Genomic DNA, 21159 nt, shown 5'->3' with positions numbered 1-21159 from the left:
TTCCCCTGGGTGTCTGGTTTTCAGACATGTATAGGTTTGCAATGTTTCCCTATGTGCCAGCAGAGTTAGGGTTCAAAATCTATATCTAGGTACTTTGCAAAAAAAGGGTCAGTTTTCACTGTGAAAATGTGGTGTGTCCACGTTGCACTTTGGGCAGTTTCCTGTCGCGGGCACTAGGCCTACCCACACAACTAAGGTACAATTTTTCTCAGGAGACTATGGAAAATGCACGGTGGGTAGAATTTTGTGGGTTAACACAGATTCCAGAACTTTCCATCACAGAAATGTGAGGAAAATTAGCTTTTTTGACAAAGTTTGAGATTTGCAAGGTACTCTGGGTAACAGAACCTGGTGAGAGCCAGACAGTCACCACATCCTGTATTCCCCTGGGTGTCTAGTTTTCAAAAATATATATTTTTGCTAGGTTTCCCTAGGTTCCAGTAGATGTAGGGTTCAAAACCTACAGCTAGGCACGTTGCAAAAAAAGGGTCAGTTTTCACTGTGAAAATGTGGTGTGTCCACGTTGCGTTTTGGGACGTTTCCTGTCACGGCCACTAGGCCTAACCACACAAGTGAGGTACTATTGTTCTCGGAAGACGTTGGGGAATGCAGGGTTGGTGGAATTTTGTGGATCTACGCAGATTCCAGAACTTTCCACCACAGAAATGTAGGAAAATGTGTTTTGTTTTTTACAAAGTTTCAAGTTTGCAAGGGATTCTGGGTAACAGACCCTGGTGAGAGCCAGACAAGTCACCCCATACTGGTTTCCCTTGCATGTCTAGTTTTTAGAAATGTATAGGTTTTCTAGGTTTCCCTAGGTGCAGGCACAGCTAGGGTTCAAAATCTACAGCTAGGCACTGTCCAAAAAAAGGGTCTGTTTTCACAGTAAAAATGAAGTGTGTTCACGTTGCGTTTTGAGCCATTTCTTGTCACGGGCACAAGGCTTACCCCCACAAATGAGGTATGATTTTTATCAGGAGACTTATGGCAACCTAGATTTGTAGAGCAACTGTTATTACCTATCGACTTTCAATGCATTTCTTCCATTCAAATGAAAGACAATGTGTGAAAAATAAGTCACTTTGAAAAATGTCCTATAATTATCATGCTAGTATGGGTACTCACAATTTCGGAAATGTGCAAATACTACTGTTTCTAAACTCTATATTTTGTTCCAATTTCAGAAATACATAGGTGTCTTTCATCCCGTTATTTCTCTCTATATATTTTCCCAAATTAATTGCCATATACCCGGTACATATTAAAAAACAATTTCAAGACGCTGCTCAGTTATTGGCTCTGGGTTCATCGGGTTCTTTGTGAACATACAAGTCCTATATATCCCCACAACCAGAAAGGTACAGCAGATGTAACATGATATTGTTTTCAAACATCTGTCATAATTATAAGAAGTTACAACTTTTTTTTTTTTTTCCTAGTTTCAACTGTCAGTTTCTATAAAGAAACCTTGAAGGATCTACACAAATTACCACTTGCTGATTTCAAACATTTGTCTACTTTTCTAAAATGTACGGCTTTCCATAATCCGTTATTGCTTTCATACCTATTTCTACCATTAACTGGAAGAAGGTTGAAAGCACAAAAAATAACAAAAATATTCTATGTCCCAGTAAAATGCCAAAACTGTGTAAGAAATGTTGGTTTCCTGACAAAAGTCTGTCATTCCCTGAAAGCTGGGTAAATTGTGATTTCAGCCCCATAAAACCTTTGTTGATACCATTTGCAGGGAAAAAACCAGACACTTTCATTTGCAGCACCTTTTTCCCATTTTTCCGAATACACCAAAATGTAGCTGGATTTTGGCTAATATCTGGGTCCTCTCCAGGGGAATCCACAAACCCTGGATACCTTCAGAATCCTCATGATGTTTGAAGAAAATGGCGCAATTTTGACGTGGAAACCTTAGGTGGTCAAAAAGTTACAGGTGCCTAGGCACGAACTATCCCAAATAGCCAAAAAACGGCTTAGCATGGGGGGGCCTAGCAGTGAAGGGGTTAATTAAGATTGTAAAAACTCTTGAGCTTGAATTTCTGATGAGATAAAATGAGGGATGACCCTCCAGATTACATTAGCACGAGGTTTACTCCCTGCTGACAGTGAATGCTTTTTCTGCTTAAATGGAAATCTGTGTGCACGCTGACTTTCTTGAGCCCAGTCCCAATTCCCCAACTCAAGGAGAGACACTTTAAGAAGATTGGCACTAAATTGTAAGACATCTACCCCCTCAAACCCCTCTGGAATGCCCAAGACCCTCAAATTGTTCCGTCTCATTCTATTTTCAAAATCCTCCAGCTTCCATCGGGTGTCTGACATTTAATTTTACAGTGTTACTGCCATTTCTCTATGAGCTGATGCTTCAGTTTCCAGTGTGTCCACCCTGTTCTCCACCTCAGTCATTCTTTCCACATACTCAGAGCAGGCTTTAGAAATCTTATGACTAGTTCCCTGCATCTTCCTTCAGGCTGTCTAGACTTTCTGACTTCAACATGTTTCTCTTCTCTGAGGGCCATGATACTTACTAGTATATAGACTCCAGAGAGTCGGGTTCAGCTGCTCCTACAATATTTCTGCTGCGTCCTTGTTTCCTTCTAATACTGGGGAGATGGAGTTATCCCAGAGAAGTCCTCAATTTTTTACTACCTCTATCTCGAGTATTCCTCCCCTTCTTTACTATGGCAGCATCGATCAGATCTTCAACTTGTCTCCCATTTGAACTACTAGGGTCCGATACGTGGCCCTGGCTAGCTGAGTCAGATGAATCTGAAATATCCGACAGGGAAAAGAATGTATCTCCACCTTCAGTTTCGAGCCCCTGGTTACCAACAAGTTCTCCACTTAAAGTATCTGCCTTAGAATTTCAACCGGGCAGCTTGCGCGGCTCGTGGCCCCCAGCTGTAGGTAAATAATCTTTGCTCTGCTGGAGACACCCACCTTTCTCCAGATCCCACTGGAGCCTGCACTGCCCCTTGCTCCACTGTGCCTTCAAGATGTAACGTCTGCCTCACCTCAAGGTCCATGGGAGTCAGTTGTTGGGGTGTCTAAGAAAGTGTAACTTCTGCTTGGTGTAGATTGCTGGAACCAGTGTTTTCATTTTGTGAGGCTGAGTTGACGAGGAGGGTAGATCTGTCATCAAAGATGTTTTCCCATTGGCGTCTTCCCTAATAGTAGTGCGGGGGCTTTTTAAAGAAGCAACCCCTTTTTCTTATATATATATTTTATTATGCATATGTGTAAACTTACAACAAGTTGATCACTGAGTAAAGCTTATACAAACCGGCTTCTCAACACAATCTGCTCCTCTTGGAGATACATATAATTCTTACATTGAATGTACAATTAAGTGTGTAACACCATAATGTATCTTAGATTCACTAATGTCCATTGCTGATTCGTCCTGAGGTAGAGCACAGATATTTCCTCTAAATCGTTCCATTTTCTCCAAGCTCACTTCCATTTCTTAGGGCACCCTCTATGTATATATACTGCCTTCTCTGCCACCATAGCTCTGTCTATATCATTACACCATTTGCGATGTGTTGGAGCCGCCTGTCTTCCCCGGTGTTTTGCGATGTTACGTTTGGAAAACATCATACCTAATGTTGCCCAGTCTTGAACCATGTGGTTGAGATCTGTAGGTTCCCAGATAATAAGGAGAAACCTCTTGGGCTTCTGTGACACCGTGACCCCGCTAACTTGGGAGATTTTGTGCAGAAGTGCCCCCCAGTATGTTGCGATCTTTGGGCATTCCCACAGTGTACGATGAAAAGTGCTGATCTCTCCCACACTCCCTTAAACAAAGTGGGTCAATAGCTCTTCCCATTCTGTGCATTGTTATTCTCGTGTAGTAGATTCTGTGAAGTATTTTTAACTGTACTAGCTTTATTTTGGAGGGTATCACCACTTCCTGTGGGAACACGAGTGACTCCTGCCAATCTGTCTCGTCTAGTTCTCCCACATCAGCCTGCCATTTTTCTCTAAGAGTTTGTGTGGGGTCCGGTTATTTGTTAATATTCTTTTGATAGGTTAGGTAAATGGCTTTCTTTTCCACGTTTTCTGTTAGGAGCCGATCCTCCAATGGGGAGGCCTCTAGCAGTACGGTACCCAGTGGGACGGCCGTTCTGAGTGCATCTTTGTTCAGAGTGTAGGGGAAAACTTCTGTAGGCGCCATCTCGTATTTATCTCGGAGCTGGGAAAATGTGATGACCTCTCCCTTACACCAGAGAACTCCTACTCTTGAGACTCCCATTAGGTCCCATTATTTGAAGCCTTTACTACCGCTAAGCCTACCCAGTCTTTGGGTGTCCCAGAGCGGAGTCATTTGTGTCATTATACCATCCAAGCCTAGATTTTGAGTGTGGTAAACCAAAATTGCACTGTGTGTGCAGTAGGTCCCATACAGGTTTTTTTCCGGGATTTATTGTAAAGCACTCTCATGACTCCTCCCTCTCCCAGAACATGTCTGGCCATACGGATCGCAGGCTCCATTTGAGGGACGTGTAGCCATTGATTTATCACGATCAGCTGGGAGGCCCAATAGTATGTTTGTATATTAGGGAGGGTGATCCCGCCATCATACCACCTCCTGACCAATTTGTGCATGGCTATGCAGGCTGGTTTTCCATTCCATAGGAGGTTACTTACTTCTGCTTCATATGCCTTAAAGTAGGTGTGTGGAACAGGGAATGCGGTGTTCTGCAGGGCGTAGAGAAATCTAGGGAGTGCCATGTTATTAAAGAGCACCGCTCAGCACATATAGAAAAAATGTGGCCCAATTAATAGTGTAGCCGAAGAATCTACCATATACCATTCATATGTCCAGGAGTCTGGAGAGCAAGCGCCTGGGAGATGCCATGTAGAGTGGGACATCATCCGCATGGAGGGAGATGCGGTCTTCACAGCCAACCGCCCAACAGAGCCCATGTATGACCGGGTCCCTCCTTATCCAGGCCGCCAGTGGCTCCCGCACTAGGGCGAATAGGAGCAGCCACAGGGGGCAGCCTTGTCGTGTCCCACATCCCAGATGAAAGTCTGCCAAAATTCAGCCGTTGACTACTACGTGCGCCAAAGGCTTAGTGTATAATAGCTGGACCCTGGCACAAAACTTGGGGCTGAAGCCCATATGTCTAACAATGGCGAAGAGGAAAGGTCACTCAGCCATATCAAAGGCCATACGCGCGTCCAGGGATAGAATGACAGCGTCCTCTTGGATGGTGTGCCTACGGGCCATTACACCATGAATGTGTCTCAAATTGAGTGCTGTGTTTTGGCCTGGCATGAAAACAGACTGATCTGATATAGCAACTATTGTCTCCAATCGCTGGTCTCTCTGTAGTTCTCCTGCACCTAGGCTGACTTCATACATGTTGAGCAAATGAGGTTTTAGTTTGTTTGCTGCTTTTTTGCACAGTACAGTAGGTATGCCATTGGGCCCAAGAGCTTTCCCTGATTGAATGTTACCTATGGCCAACGCCAATTCTTCAGCTGACAGATCTGCCTGAAGTGCCTGAGTGTCCTCCGGAGTAAACTCGGGCATTTGAATATCTTTGAGGAATTCCAGAGCCTCTTCAGGTGAGGCTGTGGCTGTTGGAGTGTATATCTTCTCATAATGGAGGGCCCGTTTGATAACTATCAGTGTGGGTCTTTTATGGTGTCACCGGAGTTCGATTGTAGTCATGCCACCCAGCGGCTAGCTCGTTCTTGCTTATCCAGCCAAGCCAGGAGCTTGCCCGCTTTGTCCCCAACTTCATACACCTTGTGCTGTGTGGCTATGAGCTTGGCTTTTGTAATTTCCCACATGTATTCCCTATATTCTTGCCTTTTCAAATATAACTTGTGGGTATTGGTGCCATTGAGATTCTGGGAGTGCGTAACCTCGGCCTGTCTCACTTCCAGTTTGAGGGCCTCTACTTGTTTTTGTTTTTCTTTCTTATGCCCCACAATGAGTGAAATTGCCAGGCCCCGCAGTACTCTCTTGTTTGCTTCCAACATAGTTGTCGGAGATGCAACTGAACGTTTGTTTTCCTTGAAATACTGTTGTGTGGTTTTGGTTAGACCCTTCCAGACCCCGGGGTTTTTAAGACATCCAGGGTATATTGGGAATATTCGGCGTTGCCCTGGGACATGTGATGTGTACTTGACAAGGACAGGGGAGTAATCAAAAATAAATCTATGTAAGTGTGTTATCCCCTCGAGCTTCCCACACCCATCTGCCCATATGAGTATGTAATCTATTCTCAAGAGGTTATTATGCGCTCCAGAACAGAAGGTGTATTGGTGTTTCTATGGAAATCGTATACACCAAACATCTATGAGACCTAGTGCGTTCAGGGACTCCTCGATCTGGGAGTGTGCACTGCGCTGGGTTCCGGGGGGCTTTGGGTCAAGAGCGTTGTCTAACGTGGTTTTAAAGTCGGCCCCTATTAGAAGTTCTCCCTGTGGAAGTGCGAGTAAGAAGGCGTTGAGGTTGGGAGCGCCACTGAGTGCAGTGCCGGCAGAATATATACTGAGGCTATATTATATGCACGTCCCTCCCATTGACAGGAAATAGCCACAAACCGTCCCTGGTCATCTGTCCATGACCTGTTGATGATGATCGGGAATTGTTTTCGAACCAGGATACCCACCCCTCGTAAACCCGAAGGGAATTTGGAATGTGCCACTGTACCGGTCCACGGCTTTACATGCCGAACCCACTAAGTGCGATTCTTGTATTAGGGCCACCACTGGTGCCCCACATTTAAAATATTGCAGGACCAGTCCTTTCTTTATTTTGTCACAGAGGCCGTTGACATTCCATGAGAGAATAGTGAGAGGTAGGCCATCAGTAGTGTGAGTCTGTGGCGTTGTGATTTCTACAATGATAAATGTTACCTCTTGTATCATATATTGGGATTGTCGACAGAAAGCAAGCAGGATATTGTGTCAGAAGTGGTGTGTGGAAGCATTGAATTTGCATTGTGAACGTGTTTCAAACATGCAAAATAAGAAAGATATCAAATGTATAACTTTGCCCCTTTTCCCACCCCCCCTCCCTGCCTCCCTGCATGACGGACTAAGAACTACCCGCCAACTCAACTGTGCAGAGTACTTGTTTCCCATACCCTAGTACTTGCGTGGGGGGAGGGTAGTCCAGTGATCCTCTCAGTATATTTCCATTACCTGCAACATGCATCCTTGACCTATGGACACCGGATCAGACACTACTGCTTCTGCTGCCCTGAAATTTTGCTCATGGACAGTACGGCTGTGACATTGAAACCGACTGTCCTCCTCCCTCCTGGCTCTCTGGCTCTTTTCCCCCTTTAGTTACCCTCCGCAAAATGTGCTCGTTGTTTTTGGAATTTGCTCCTTTGACTTTCTGACTTGGGCTCTTATGCTCCCCGCCATTTTGTGACTTTCTTCTTTGACTCCCCAGAACCTGATCCGCCATCTTAATGATTTTTGACCTCTTCCTCTGTCCCAGCAGGTCGACCATTCCATCGACTCTCCTGTGCCATGGACCTTCTCCTCGTTGTCGATCTTGTTCATACCTCTGGTCTCTCGTCTGTTTTGTTTCACTTTCACCTTCCTGTCCTTATTCTGCCTTTCTTTCCCTTTCTTTCTGTTCTCCCTCCGCTTTCTTTCCCTGCCCCTTAGATTGCTAAGGTGTAATTATTACTGTAAATATATAATCCTGAGTGAATTTACTATTTGTATACATATATAACTCTAACCATTAGTATATGTAGTAGACCTTTGTATTTACTACCATTCCTATGTGATTTTAGAGTTTATCTGTTTGTATCTCTTCCTTGAGTGAATTTACAACTTGTACATTTGAAATTTTTTCGGTTTGTATCTTTTATTGTGACTCATGTAATCCAAAGTCCTTATGTAACGCAACTGGTTCTTTTGTAAAGCGCTCTGACACCTTTGGGTAATGTTCACGTTATATAAAATCGCATTAATAAATAAATAAATACCTACTACATGGTGTGTTGGCAACTCATCGTCAGTGTTCACTGCAGACCTGTAGTGTAGATGGTACAAGGTAAGTCACGGTGCATATTAGTCTAAATGACCGCGACGGACAAAAACGCTTTTGTCCGTCGCGGTCGTTTCGACTGCTGCGTGCATTTCTCCTTTCTCGAGCTAAGGACCCAAGTTAGGTATGGGTCATCATAGCAGTTCCATGTACTACAGTCGTGCCGTCGCGTGTCATGTTCGTGCACCTTTACTCCCAGTCTAAGATCTAGTGACTGACAGGGTCTCGTCAGTCATCGCCTCTTGACACTGCAGATTCCTCAGTTGATCTTGTATCTGTCAACTCTATTGATGCTGTGCCTTGTGCGTGTTGATTAAATTTCTTGCCCAGCCTTCCCGAGCTTGTGGCTCAGCGCCACCCTTTCAGCTATTCATTGGCCTCCTCAGGAGTCATAAAGAACAAAGTCTTTTCATGCGCCTCTACTCTCAGTTTTGCCGGAAATAGCAAGTACTTGAGTTTGCAATTTCTTAGCTCTTTTTTTACTTCTAGGAAGCTGCAGCATTGTTTTTGTCACAGCCGCCGTGTAGTCCGGAAAGAATGTCACTGTGCTGTGTTCGAGATGCAATGGGGGGGGGCTATTCGAGCTGTCTGGAGGATTGCATTGCGATCACGGAAATTGATAATGCGGGCAAGTATGGACCTGGGGGGAGGCCCTGGTCTGGGTCTGCCACCCAGAACTCGGTTTCCACCAAGAAGTAGCTGGACAGCCCCTGCAGCTGCAATTTATTCTTGATGAGGTCTTCAACAAACAGGTCCAGTGCTGGTCCCCCGTCCCTTCAGGCACTCCAATAATTCTCAGATTATTGCGCCTCGAACGGACTTCCTGATTGTCCAGTTTGGTGGCCATGAGCTTGTTGTCCGCTTCTAGTTGATGTATGAGGCGCTGAAGAGCAGCTGTATCTTTGGAGAGGGTTGCCGTTATTGCTTCGATCTCCATCACTCTTGTGGAAATGTTCTTAAAATCCGCTCGGATTAGAGAGAGTTCTATGGAGACTGACCATATGTGGGAGTCTAAGGAGGTATGTACATTGTTCAGCTTTGTCACAATGTCCTGTAGCGTGACCTCTGATGGCTCCGAGGCAGTAGGGCTCGCTACTCGAGTAGTTTTGGGGTCTGACTGTTCCGGCTGACCTTCAGCGCAGGCATATTTGTCCAATTTCATTTGGTGTGTGCCACGCTGGCCTCTTCCCCGTCGCTGCAACTCGTCCCTGAGTATCGTGTAGTGTGATGTGGGTAGGTGGTGATACACACCATGCCTGCCTGTGCAGTGGGTAGCCACACGTGGCCTTTTGGGTTCCTCACCACCACCCCGTCGTTTCGGATTTAGCCTCTGCAACAGAGGGAGATCGGGAGGGGGGCTTTTCACTCAGGGCCACTACGCTTTCTGCACTCCTGCGCGGAGAGTCATGTGTCCAACTCACCTTTCAGGGCCGCACTGTGGCATGGGCGTGCAGGGTCTACCCATGTGTTGCCATGCTGCAGTTGTAAGATGGTTTCGACCCTTCCCAGAGAGCCCGATAGTGTAGCAGGAGCTCAAGTTACCTACAGTGCTCTCCGGTGGGGAAAGGGGGAACACTCAGTCAGTGGATTGCATTCCCAATGTCTTTGTTGCCGGGGGTTTTCTGTCTGGTTTGTCTCTTGGGTCTGCAGTTGGTCGTATTCAGTAGGCTTGTGGGTTGTGCCTCTACTTCTCCGGGACTGCCGTGTCTCTGGGGTCACTGTTACATAGTACACTTCATGGGGGCCATGCGCAGGCTGGATAGTAATTGCACTTCAGGCCTTGCGGCCACCGTGCCTCTTAATCTATTTGGAGGCCAAACTTTCCACTTAAGATGCCTGGCTGAAGTCTGGTCGTGGTACAAAAGGGGGTGGTGATGGACGGAGCATCTGAATCAATCAAACACTCACACCCAGTCAAAAGATCTGGGTTTAATCCATCACAGTTCTTTAGCCCACTCTGCCATCCCAGTTCAGACATGGCTATATGCAAATCAGTCTGACCCTGTGCCTCATGGGAACAGTCCAGCCCAAACTGCCAAGCCATGTCTTCCCTGGACAGGAAACAAGCTTCCGAGGACCGGTTTCTGGCATTCCAGCCGTCTTCAGCCCGGTTTGCTTGAATCCAGTGGCAAAGTGAGCAAGGGACTCACGTCTGAGCATACCCTGCCACACTTATAGCGGCCAAAAGCGGTACAAAAGGGGGTGGTGCTGGACGGAGCATCTGAATCAATCAAACACTCACACCCAGTCAAAAGACCTGGGATTAATCCATCACCGTTCTTTAGCCCACTCTGCCACCCCAGTTCAGACATGGCTATATGCAAATCAATCTGACCCTGTGCCTCATGGGAACAGTCCAGCCCGAACTGCCAAGCCATGTCTTCCCTGGACCGGAAACAAGCTTCCGAGGACCGGTTTCTGGCATTCCAGTCGTCTTCAGCCCGGCTTGCTTGAATCCAGTGGCAAAGTGAGCAAGGGACTGGCGTCTGAGCATACCCTGCCACACTTATGGGGGCCAAAAGCGGTACAAAAGGGGGTGGTGATGGACGGAGCATCTGAATCAATCAAACACTCACACCCAGTCAAAAGATCTGGGTTTAATCCATCACCGTTCTTTAGCCCACTCTGCCACTCCAGTTCAGACATGGCTATATGCAAATCAGTCTGACCCTGTGCCTCATGGGAACAGTCCAGCCCGAACTGCCAAGCCATGTCTTCCCTGGACCGGAAACAAGCTTCCGAGGACCGGTTTCTGGCATTCCAGCCGTCTTCAGCCCGGCTTGCTTGAATCAAGTGGTAAAGTGAGCAAGGGACTCACGTCTGAGCATACCCTGCCACACTTATGGCGGCCAAAAGCGGTACAAAAGGGGGTGGTGATGGACGTGGCAGTGCAGCATGCCTCACGGGGGACTCTGGGACATTGCTTGGGGTTGCTCCACAGTTGGTGAATCTGGACAATTCACTTGCGATGCCCCACTAATATAGCAGGTCATCACTGACCTTTATTATCGCCAACATGCCACCGCTTTAGGCCGCCTCCGGGTGTGTCTTCCCGCCCAGGTCTCACTGCTCCCCCGTCGTGCGGCAGTGTCCGTGGTCGGGACCTCAGCAGATGAGGATATCTGTGCCACGGAGCCCCCCTGGTATTCCGGGATCACCGCTGCCACTTGTCTTCACCGGCGGGCCTCTACTTCTGCCCACATTTGGACTTGCCTTTGGGCACGGGATTCACTGCACCCACTCTGCTCGGCTACGGTCGTACTCAAGGCCCTGGCTGCTGATCGGTTTGTAGGCGACGTCTCTTCATCTCGAAGCAGGCTCGTCGGAATCCACTTTCGTGGGTCCACGGCAGCCGCGTCCGATGCCCAGCCACTTCTGACACTCTGCCCACTACTTTGCAGGCAAGTGCGAAAAAACGGATTATTGGTTGGATCTGCGGGGATGTCGGGCGGTTCACGGATCCTCTCTAGGCAGCGGCCATTTCCTCAGGCTGCTAGCCACGCCTGCGCAGCAACCCCTTTTGATGAAGAACCCAGGTCCTTTTTTGCTGTGGGCTTCTTTCCAACTGATCTGGTCTCCGAGCAGTCCTTCATTGCCTTATGCGCCTTAACTGGAGACATTGCTAGGGTATCAGCCGGGAGCGATCCGCCTCCAGCAGCAACACCGCTTACGAAGGAAACCAGCAGCCAGGTAAGGCGACCCCAGACGAGGCAAACCTGTACTGCACTGAATGTAAACAAGCTGAACATTGTTCTACAGTGCTCAGCTCAACTGGTGGTAAGATTTGCCTTCTTCGACATCATACTTAACCGGCGTGGAGGGAGATTCAAAACGAGGATGCAGGGCACACTGGACAGGAGGGTTCCCAGCAGCCACAATCACACAGCCGCCATCTTGCCGCCTACCGTGTTATCTAAGTGATAGTTTTCAAATATGAATTTTGAAACATTCAGTGTTCCCTCTACACTGACAATCATGCTAAATGTGAAGTAAAGGGCAAAACTCATTGTCATGCGTGCTCTTAGGGTGGTCTCCCCTTATACATGAACAGCATTATAGTTTATTAAATTAAACACAGAACAAAGTTTTGTACAGCGCTACTCCTCAAAAGTCCTCTTATGTGTGATAATAAAAGAGAAAGGAGGGAAGGTAAAATAAAGCAATTGTCTAGGATCACACAGTTTGGTGAACTGGGAAATCGAGGTTTTCTAGTTTCGCTTTGTGTAATTCAGCCACTTGATGTATTTGGTTTGCTTCCCCTATACCCACCTTACTACCCACCTCCCCCTGGATCACCACCACGCTGCCATTGATGAGGGCGGCATTTGGTCACATCACAGACCAAAGTTTGTGACCCTTGGAAAAATACTTGTGAATACCCATTTTCTAAACCTTTCTGTACTTGAGTCACACAATGCTAGAATTAATCAAACATTGTATATCACGTTTCCAGTTAGTTGGATGCAGCAACTACGAAGTAAGTTACCTGTATGTGCGTTCCTGCTTTACAAGCAGATACTGTGCATTGCAGGGCGGTAACGCAGGCCACTGCATCCCTGCGGCGCAGGGGGCACCCCACTCAAAAGGCCCCCAACCCTCCAAGGAGCCCGATTCACCCCAAGGCCAATGAATATCTGTGGATATGGGAGACATGGGGGCTTGGGGCATCATATTTTGCGGGGTGGGGTGCAGCATTTTGCGCACACCAATTTTTCAATACCACCAACCATGTACGTTGCAAAACCAGATAAGTAAAATGGAATTAATCAGTATGGCACCCTACCGCTCGCGTGCAATCCACAGCTTCATTATAACTGTCTAAGAATGTTCTTGAAGTTCACGGGGAAGGGCACGTCTCTTCTCTCGCGTGGTTTGTCTGCGCACGCACACGCATATATAACAGGCCTTAGAATTTTGGGATAGGTCGCGCTCTCTCCACTGCTCTCACCTACCCACCAACGCAGAATATGAATAGATCTAGGCTCGAGGGGCGCCTTCTGATAGCCCACCTCCTGTCTCAGGTATGTGAGTTTTGTGGGGGGGGGGGTGGAAGTGTAGGAGGTTCAAAGGCCCCTGAGAGGTACCAGCAGATGCATCAGTTCATTACTGTGCGACCCTGCGATCCCCTGACCCAGACTCTACCTCACCGCGCGCTCCCTCGCGCTCCAAGGTGCTGGCTCACTCCGGATAATGAGCGGGAATATGCAGCAACGCCTCGGGCCAGGAGCCTAGCTGGCAGGATGCTGAGTGCAGGTTTCTGTATCCTGGCCTTATGTCAGAGAAGGAGCGATAGCCCCCTGCTCCCGCCTCCACGAACCCTGTACAAAACGAGCCTTATGTCGTGCTGCTCGGTGAGGAGGAACATTCGGGAAGATGCCTTTAAAGACAGTTAATCAAACAATTAGAAGCCCGTGAACAGGAAACATAAACATCCACGCTAGGCATGTGATGTTAGTGCATCTCTGTAAACAGTTAGCACCTAGCCTGGGGGAGGACTGTGGGGGCGGGGGTGCTGGTAACACTGCAAGGCGACTGCAAATCAATTATGCCAAGCGATGCACACCAGTTATAGGTAAGCAGGCATAGCCAGTGAGACAGGCAATCTGAAAGGCAGATTAAACAAGCATTGCAAAGTCAATAGGTCTTGTCTATGCAAGAGCTGTGGACTTTGCAAATGTGCTTTAGCTATGTTGTACACTGGCGTGGCTACGGCTCAGCATGGCTAAAATTTAAGGTATAGAGGAAAGTGGTGTGGAGTGTTGTAGAGTACAATGGCGAAGAGTAGAGTAAAGTGTCATAAAGTGGAGTGGCATTGACTGTCGTGTATTGGAGTGGCATAGAGAGGCGTGTATTGGAGTGACATAGAGTGGGGTTGTATTTAGTGACGTGGAGTAGAGTGGACTGATGTAGAATGTATTGGCGTAAAATGTTGCAGAGTATAGTGGCATAGAGTGCTGGGTCAGTAGAGTGCAGTTGAATACAATTCAGACACGTACAATGTAGCATTGTAGGATGCAGTAGCAGAGAATAAAGAGTTGCATAGAGGAGTGCAGTGGTGTAGAGTGCAGTGGCATTTAGTGCAGTGGCGCAGAGTGAAGTGGTGCAGTGTAGAGTTACATAGAGTGCAGTGGTGTAGAGTGTTGCAGAGATGAATGGTGTGGAGTGATGCCGAGTATGATATAGTGATTTAGAGTGCAGTGGCATAGAGTGTATTGGTGTAGAGTGGAGTGCTGCAGAGTGCAGTGGCTTAGAGTGGAGTGATGAAGAGCAGAGTGACGTAGAGTGCAGTGACATAGAGTTCAATGGCATAGAATACAGCAGAGTAGAGTGGGGTAGAGTTTGGTTGCACAGAGTGCAGTGCTGCAGAGTAGAGTGTTGTAGAGTGCACTGGTGCCGAGTGGCATAGAGAGCATTGACATAGAGTGCAGCGGCATAGAGTAGAGTGGTGTAGAGTAGAATGGCTTAGTCTGTTTTTGCATTGAATACAGTGGTGCAGAGTAGAGTGCAGTGGCATAGAATAGAGTGGCGTAATGCACAGTGACAGAGCAGAGTTGAGTAGTGCAGTGGCTTAAAGTAGAGTGGTGCAAAGTAGAGTACAGATGTGTACAGTGGAGTGGAGTGTTATAAAGTAGAGTGGACTGGTGTAGAGTGCATCAGAGTAGAGTGTTGCTGTGTATAGAAGCATAGAGTGCAGTGTCATAGAGTGCAGCAGCATACTATCCAGCGGTGTACAATGCAGCATTGTAGAATGCAGGGGCGTAGATTAAAGTACTGCATAGAAGAATGCAGTGGTGTGGAGTGCAGTTACGTAGAGTGCAATGGTGCAGAGTGTAGTGGTGCAGAGTAGAGTGGCATAGAGTGGTGCAAAGTACAGTAGAGTGGAGTGATGCAGAATAGAGTGACACAGACTGCAGTGGGGTAAAGTGGCATAGAGTACTTTGGAGTAGAGTGCCGTGGCATTGAGTAGATTGGTGTAGAGTAGAGTGGGGTAGAGCTCAATGACATAGACTAGAGTAGTGCCGTGGTGTAAAGTAAAGTGGTGCACAGTAGTGTAGAGTGCAAAGGCATACAGTGGAGTGGCATTGAGTAGACTGTACTGGTGTAGTCAAGTCAAGTCAAATAGATTTATATAGCGCGCTACATACCCGGAGGGTCTCAAGGCGCTTGAAGAAGGGTGGGGAGTTATTTGTCGAATATCCAAGTTTTAAGTTGCTTTCTGAATGCTAGATGGTTCTGCGTGAGACGAAGGTGAGTGGGGAGTGAGTTCCAGGTTTTAGCTGCGAGGTAGGAAAAGGATCTACCTCCCATGGTGGTTTTATTGATGCGAGGAACGGTAGCAAGGGCTTGGTTGGAGGATCGTAGCTGACGGGAGGGGGTGTAGAAGGAAAGACGTGTGTTGAGGCATTCGGGTCCAATTTCATACAGTGCTTTGTGTGCGTGGGTTAGGAGTCGGAAAGTAATCCTCTTATTGACGGGGAGCCAGTGGAGGTTTTTCAGGTGACTAGAGATGTGGTCTTTACGCGGGATGTCTAGTATGAGTCTGGCTGATGCGTTCTGGATGCGTTGGAGTTTATTCTGGAGTTTTGCGGTGATACCGGCGTATAGGGTGTTTCCGTAGTCCAGGCGGCTTGTAACCAGTGCATGGGTGACCGTTTTCCTGGTTTCGGTGGGGATCCAGCGAAATGTTTTTTTGAGCATGCGTAGAATGTTGAAGCAAGATGATGAAACGGCGTTTACTTGTCTGTTCATAGAGAGTGAGGAGTCCAAGATGACGCCCAGGTTCCGTGCGTGGTCCGTCGGGATGGGAGCTTTTCCAAGGGCCTCTGGCCACCAAGAGTCGTCCCAGGCGGAGGGGGAGGTACCTAAGATAAGGACTTCTGTTTTGTCTGAGTTCAGTTTCAGACGGCTATGATTCATCCACTCGGCTACTTCTTTCATTCCTTCATGTAGGTTAGTTTTGGCGGTATTAGGGTCTTTGGTGAGTGATAGGATCAGTTGAGTGTCATCCGCGTAGGAGACGATGTTGAGGTTGTGTTGGCGAGCGATGGCCGCGAGGGGGCTCATGTATACGTTGAAGAGGGTGGGGCTGAGTGAGGACCCTTGGGGTACGCCGCAGATGACTTCAGTGGCCTCTGAGTTGAATGGTGGGAGGCGGACTCTCTGGGTTCTTCCGGTGAGGAACGAGGTGATCCATTCCAGTGCTTTTCCTTGTATTCCGATGTTTCTGAGGCGCTGTAGAAGGGTGCTATGGCAGACTGTGTCGAAGGCTGCGGAGAGGTCGAGTAGGATGAGGGCGACTGTGTCTCCATTGTCCAGGAGAGTTCGAATGTCGTCTGTTGCTGCGATGAGGGCGGTCTCCGTGCTGTGTTTGGCTCGGAAGCCGGACTGTGAGGAGTCGAGGGATTTGTTTGTTTCGAGGAAGGCGGCGAGCCGGTTGTTGACAGCTTTCTCGATGACTTTGGCTGGGAATGGAAGGAGCGAGATAGGGCGGTAGTTTTTGAGTTCGGTGGGGTCCGCTGTGGGTTTTTTCAGAAGGGCGCTGAGTTCTGCGTGTTTCCAGCTTTCCGGGAAGGTGGCGGAGTTGAGGGAGCAGTTGATGACGTCTCGAAGGTGTGGTGCTATGGTGGAGTCTGCTTTGTTGAAGATGTGGTGAGGGCAGGGGTCTGTGGGGGATCCTGAGTGGATGGAGTTCATCAGGCGGATGGTGTCTTCAGTGGAGATTGGGTTCCATTCATTAAGGATATTCAAGGGGGGTGAAGGTCCTGCAGAGGGTTGGGTGGGTTGGTCTCCGGGTCGGTTGTCGAAGCTGTTGTGGATGTCTGCGATTTTGTTGTGGAAGAACGAGGCTAGGGAGTCGCAGAGGGCTTGAGAGGGGGTGATGTCGTTGGAGTTGGCTGAGGGGTTGGTAAATTCTTTGACGATGTTGAATAATTCCTTGGTGTTGTGGGCGTTGTTGTCTAGTCGGTCTTTGAATGCGGCTTTCTTGGCAGATCGGATTAGTTGGTGGTGTATGCGGGTGGCGTTCTTGAAGGCGTCCCTGGTGTTGGTGTTTGGTTCTTTTTTCCAGGCCTTCTCAAGGGAGCGACAGAGTTTCTTGGATTTCTTAAGATCATCGTTGAACCAGGATGCGTTTTTGCTGCTTGGTTTGATATGACGTTTTTTCAGCGGTGCTAGGATGTCGGCGCTGTTGGATAGCCATTGGGTGAGGTTAATGGCTGCCTGGTCGGGGTTTGAGGAGTGGGCAGGGGGGTTTTGGAGAAGCGATGCGGAGATCTGATTGGTGGTGATTTTGTTCCAGTTTCTTCGCATAGTAGGTTGAGGATGGTTGTGAGTTGTGGTCTTTTTGTAGATAAAGTGTACGCAGCTGTGGTCCGTCCAATGGAGAGTAGTGGTGTGACTGAAGGAGACACGTTTGCTGGAGGTGAAGATAGGGTCGAGTGTGTGACCAGCGATGTGGGTGGGCGTAGTGACAAGTTGTATGAGTCCGAGGTTGGCGAGATTGTCCAGAAGGGAGGTGGCGTTGCTGTCATTGCTCTTTTCTAGGTGGAAGTTGAGGTCTCCCAGCAGAATGTATTCCTCGGAAGGGAGGGCGTGTGGGGTGATAAAGTCAGTGATAACGTCGCTGAAATGTGTACGGGGTCCTGGAGGTCGGTAGAGGAGTGTGCCTCTGAGTGTGGTTTTGGGGTCAGTATGGATCTGGAAGTGAAGGTGTTCGGCGCTGGTGAGGTTGACGTCTGAGCTGGTTGAGATGCGGATGGAGTTCTTATGGACGATAGCGATGCCTCCTCCTGTTTGGTCGGTGCGGTCCTGGCATAAAGTAGAGTGGTGCAGAGTAGAGTGGCATAAAGTGAAGTGGCAAAGAGTAGAGTGCTGCAGAGTGAAGCATATTGCAGTGGCACAGAGTGCAGTGGTGTGGTTAAAAGTAGAGTGGTGCAGAGTAGAGTGCAGTGGTGTGGAGTGGTGCAGAGTAGAATGAAATGGCATAGAGTGGAGTATGCATGGTGTGGTAGCACATTGCCAGTCCAGACACCACATTTTCAATTGTAATGACCATTACATTTGCACAAACATAAAGTTTCATTAATAGAACTACACAAAGCACAAATGATAATGTGTGGAAATGGCATCCCCTTGTTTATTGATTTGTTTTGATCATATTAAAAGATTTGATTCCAACACACTTCAGAATTAACAAAAAATGTGTTTAACTTATGCATTGATAATTCTGGAATTTCCTAAAATGCTTTCACATTTAGTTTAAAAGTTGTTGTGTGCTAGAAAAAAAAACCTTTCATCTACCACCAGTATCCAGCAAGAATGTCACATAAATCCTCTAACTTTGAAGTCCGGGAAAGAAAACTAAACACCAAGCTTCCTTACAAGAGAGAGTCTGACATTTGACCTCTGTCTTTAAATGCACAGCAAACATGACAAGATAAAATCAAGATTTACAGGCCTGTTTACAAAAAGGAGTACTTTCAGAAGAATACAAGGAGAGGCAGTGTGAAAAGGCTTTGCTCTTTGGGAGGGACAAACTAAACCAGGATAGCCTAAAATAAATCAAGCAAGCTAATAGAAAGCCAGAAAATGTGAGTTACAAATCACAAAGCCAATGATAAGCAATGGGTAGACTGCATTCCCAGGATGTCTTTAGCAAACCAGACAGCCACACTTTATGGTAAGCTTCAACCTAAAAAAGAATGATGCATGTAATGGGAGGATCTCAATGTGACTTAATAAATATGTTTCTTGATAGATGTGTTCAAATCTTGACTGCCCAACTTGATTAGAATAGTGTACTGTTGTGCACATTACTTCATCCTCCTATCCATTAGTTATACTATTCAATTCAATTCAAATAATCTTTATTTCGATCATAAAAGATCATAAAAGATGTACAGATAATTTTCATCATTAAAAACATTGTAAAAATATGCTATAAATTTTAAAAAGTTCCCCAGACTCATGATTACAATCTAATTACTAGAAAATGCATTTTGGTTATAAAAAAGAGAAGGAGATATTCATGCAGCTTTAGTGTCCCTGATAATTATTGCACGTGATCGCCACATTGCCGTCAGGAATTTTGCCATTACGAAAACTGTTGGAGCCGATAAGTCTGTCTTGAGGACTCTGTAGGCCGGAGCATAAGTTCGGGAGCCCAAATTCCTCTAGTGAGGGACCAACCAATATCTCCTAATTCTGCTGTATGCTCTGCAGAACAGGACCACGTGAAGATCACTTTCCAGTTTATAGTTGCATGCAGGGCACACCCCTGAGTCCAGGTTACCTTCCCAGGATTTAGTAAGGGACCTCAGGGGGAGAGAACCGTATCTCCATTGCATGAAGATCTTCCATACAGACACAGGCGACATAGCGTCTAATACATATTCGGGACTATAAGAGTCTTTTGTCTTGATGAATGTGTCCGTTAGGGATCCATCCCATATGGAATTGATAGATTTCTGAAGCATAACGCTATAAAATAAATTTGAGAGTTCCTTTCTGGAAAGCCTTACGGCCGCTACTTCCGGGTTGGACCATAACTCTGGGACTCCGAGGAACGTGCACATGTCCCTAATGTACTTTATCCACGGGATTTTGGTGGCATAGGTTGATCTAAGGAGTTCCTGCAGTTCATTTCTGTAGTGTACAAGATCCTGACTGCTCCAAAAGCGCCTCCAATAGGTCAAGGGTTTAAGGCCCAATTCCTCAGTGATTGGTCGTAATGCCAGGTCCATTCTTAGGGGGAGTAGCGGAGTGCTCGGGGGGAGTGCAGCCAGTTGTCTTATGAAATTATTTTCTGCAACCTGCACGGTATGTAGCGGTATGTGTCCCCATATCTCACCCCCATAAATGATGCCCCCCCGGGCTTGGGCTTTGTAGATATGGATGGCGGGTGCCAGTGGACGGAGTGGTGATTTTTTGGCGATTCTTGTGATGGCACCTGCCCTCTGGACTAGTTTTGTGGTTGCTTTTGTTTTATGTGGCAACCAAGTCAGGTTCTGGTTGAGGGTTATGCCGAGGTATTCTATTACATGTACTCTTTCTAGGGTTGTGGATCCTCGGCGGGGATTTGGGCAGCTTCTGGGTCTGGGATTGAGGATCATAAATGTGGTCTTAGAGGGGTTTATTTCTAGCCCCTTTTCATTGCAGAACCCCAGAAACCCGTTCAGAACCCTCTGAAGCCCCATTGGTGTTTTTGACAGCAGCAGGGTGTCGTCCGCGAACATAATCGCTGGCACCCTGCTGCTGTTCAGTTGTGGCGCATCGATGTTCGGGATCCTATTCAAGTGCTCTATCACCCCCGTTCACGAATAAGAAAAACAGGGTCGGCGCCAATACGCAGCACTGCCTTACCCCTCTGCGAACGGGGAATCTGTCTGTCAACCTGCCGCCCTTTCCATATCTCACTCGGGCATAGTTGTCAGTATGCAGCCTGATTAAGATATGGAGAATGTCCCCTGGGATACACAGGTCAGCCAGCACCGCCCACAATCTAGCCCTGGGAACTAAATCGAAGGCGGCGCGGAGGTCCACAAAGACCGCATACAATGTCCCACCTTCTAAAAGCACTGTCTTCCAATATATGATATTCAGTCTTAGTATTTGGTCGACTGTTGAAATTCCTTTTCTGAAACCCGCCTGGAGAGGGCTTAAGATGTCAGTCTCCTCCATCCAGCTTGACAGCCTATTGAGAACTAATCTGCCAAATAGCTTTTGGGATACGTCAATGAGGCTGATTGGGCGATAGTTGTCTGGGAGCAGGGGCGACCCCTTTTTAAATATCTGGACCACCTCCGCTCCCAGCCAAGTATCTGGTATTTTCATTCCCCCCAGCACTGCATTGAATAAAACCATGAGGTAGGGTGCCCAGATTCCAGGTTCATGTTTAAATAGGTCGCCCGGCACCCCATCCAGGCCCGGTGCCTTTCCAGAGGAGAGCCCTGCTATCGCCTTCCTAATATCTTTTATGGTGAAGGGATCAGAGGTCTGTCTAGCAGGGGTAATTGGCAATGCTGCTTCTGTCTCCTCATTCTCTAGGCAGTATAACTGCTGGAAATGTTTTTGCCAGACATTTGCAGCAATGTTGGGTTCGATTGCGGTTGGAAGAT

The sequence above is a fragment of the Lissotriton vulgaris genome, chromosome 2_1, assembly GCF_964263255.1.
Source record: "Lissotriton vulgaris chromosome 2_1, aLisVul1.2, whole genome shotgun sequence".
NCBI lineage: Eukaryota > Metazoa > Chordata > Amphibia > Caudata > Salamandridae > Lissotriton > Lissotriton vulgaris.
This window is presented reverse-complemented; position numbering follows the sequence as displayed.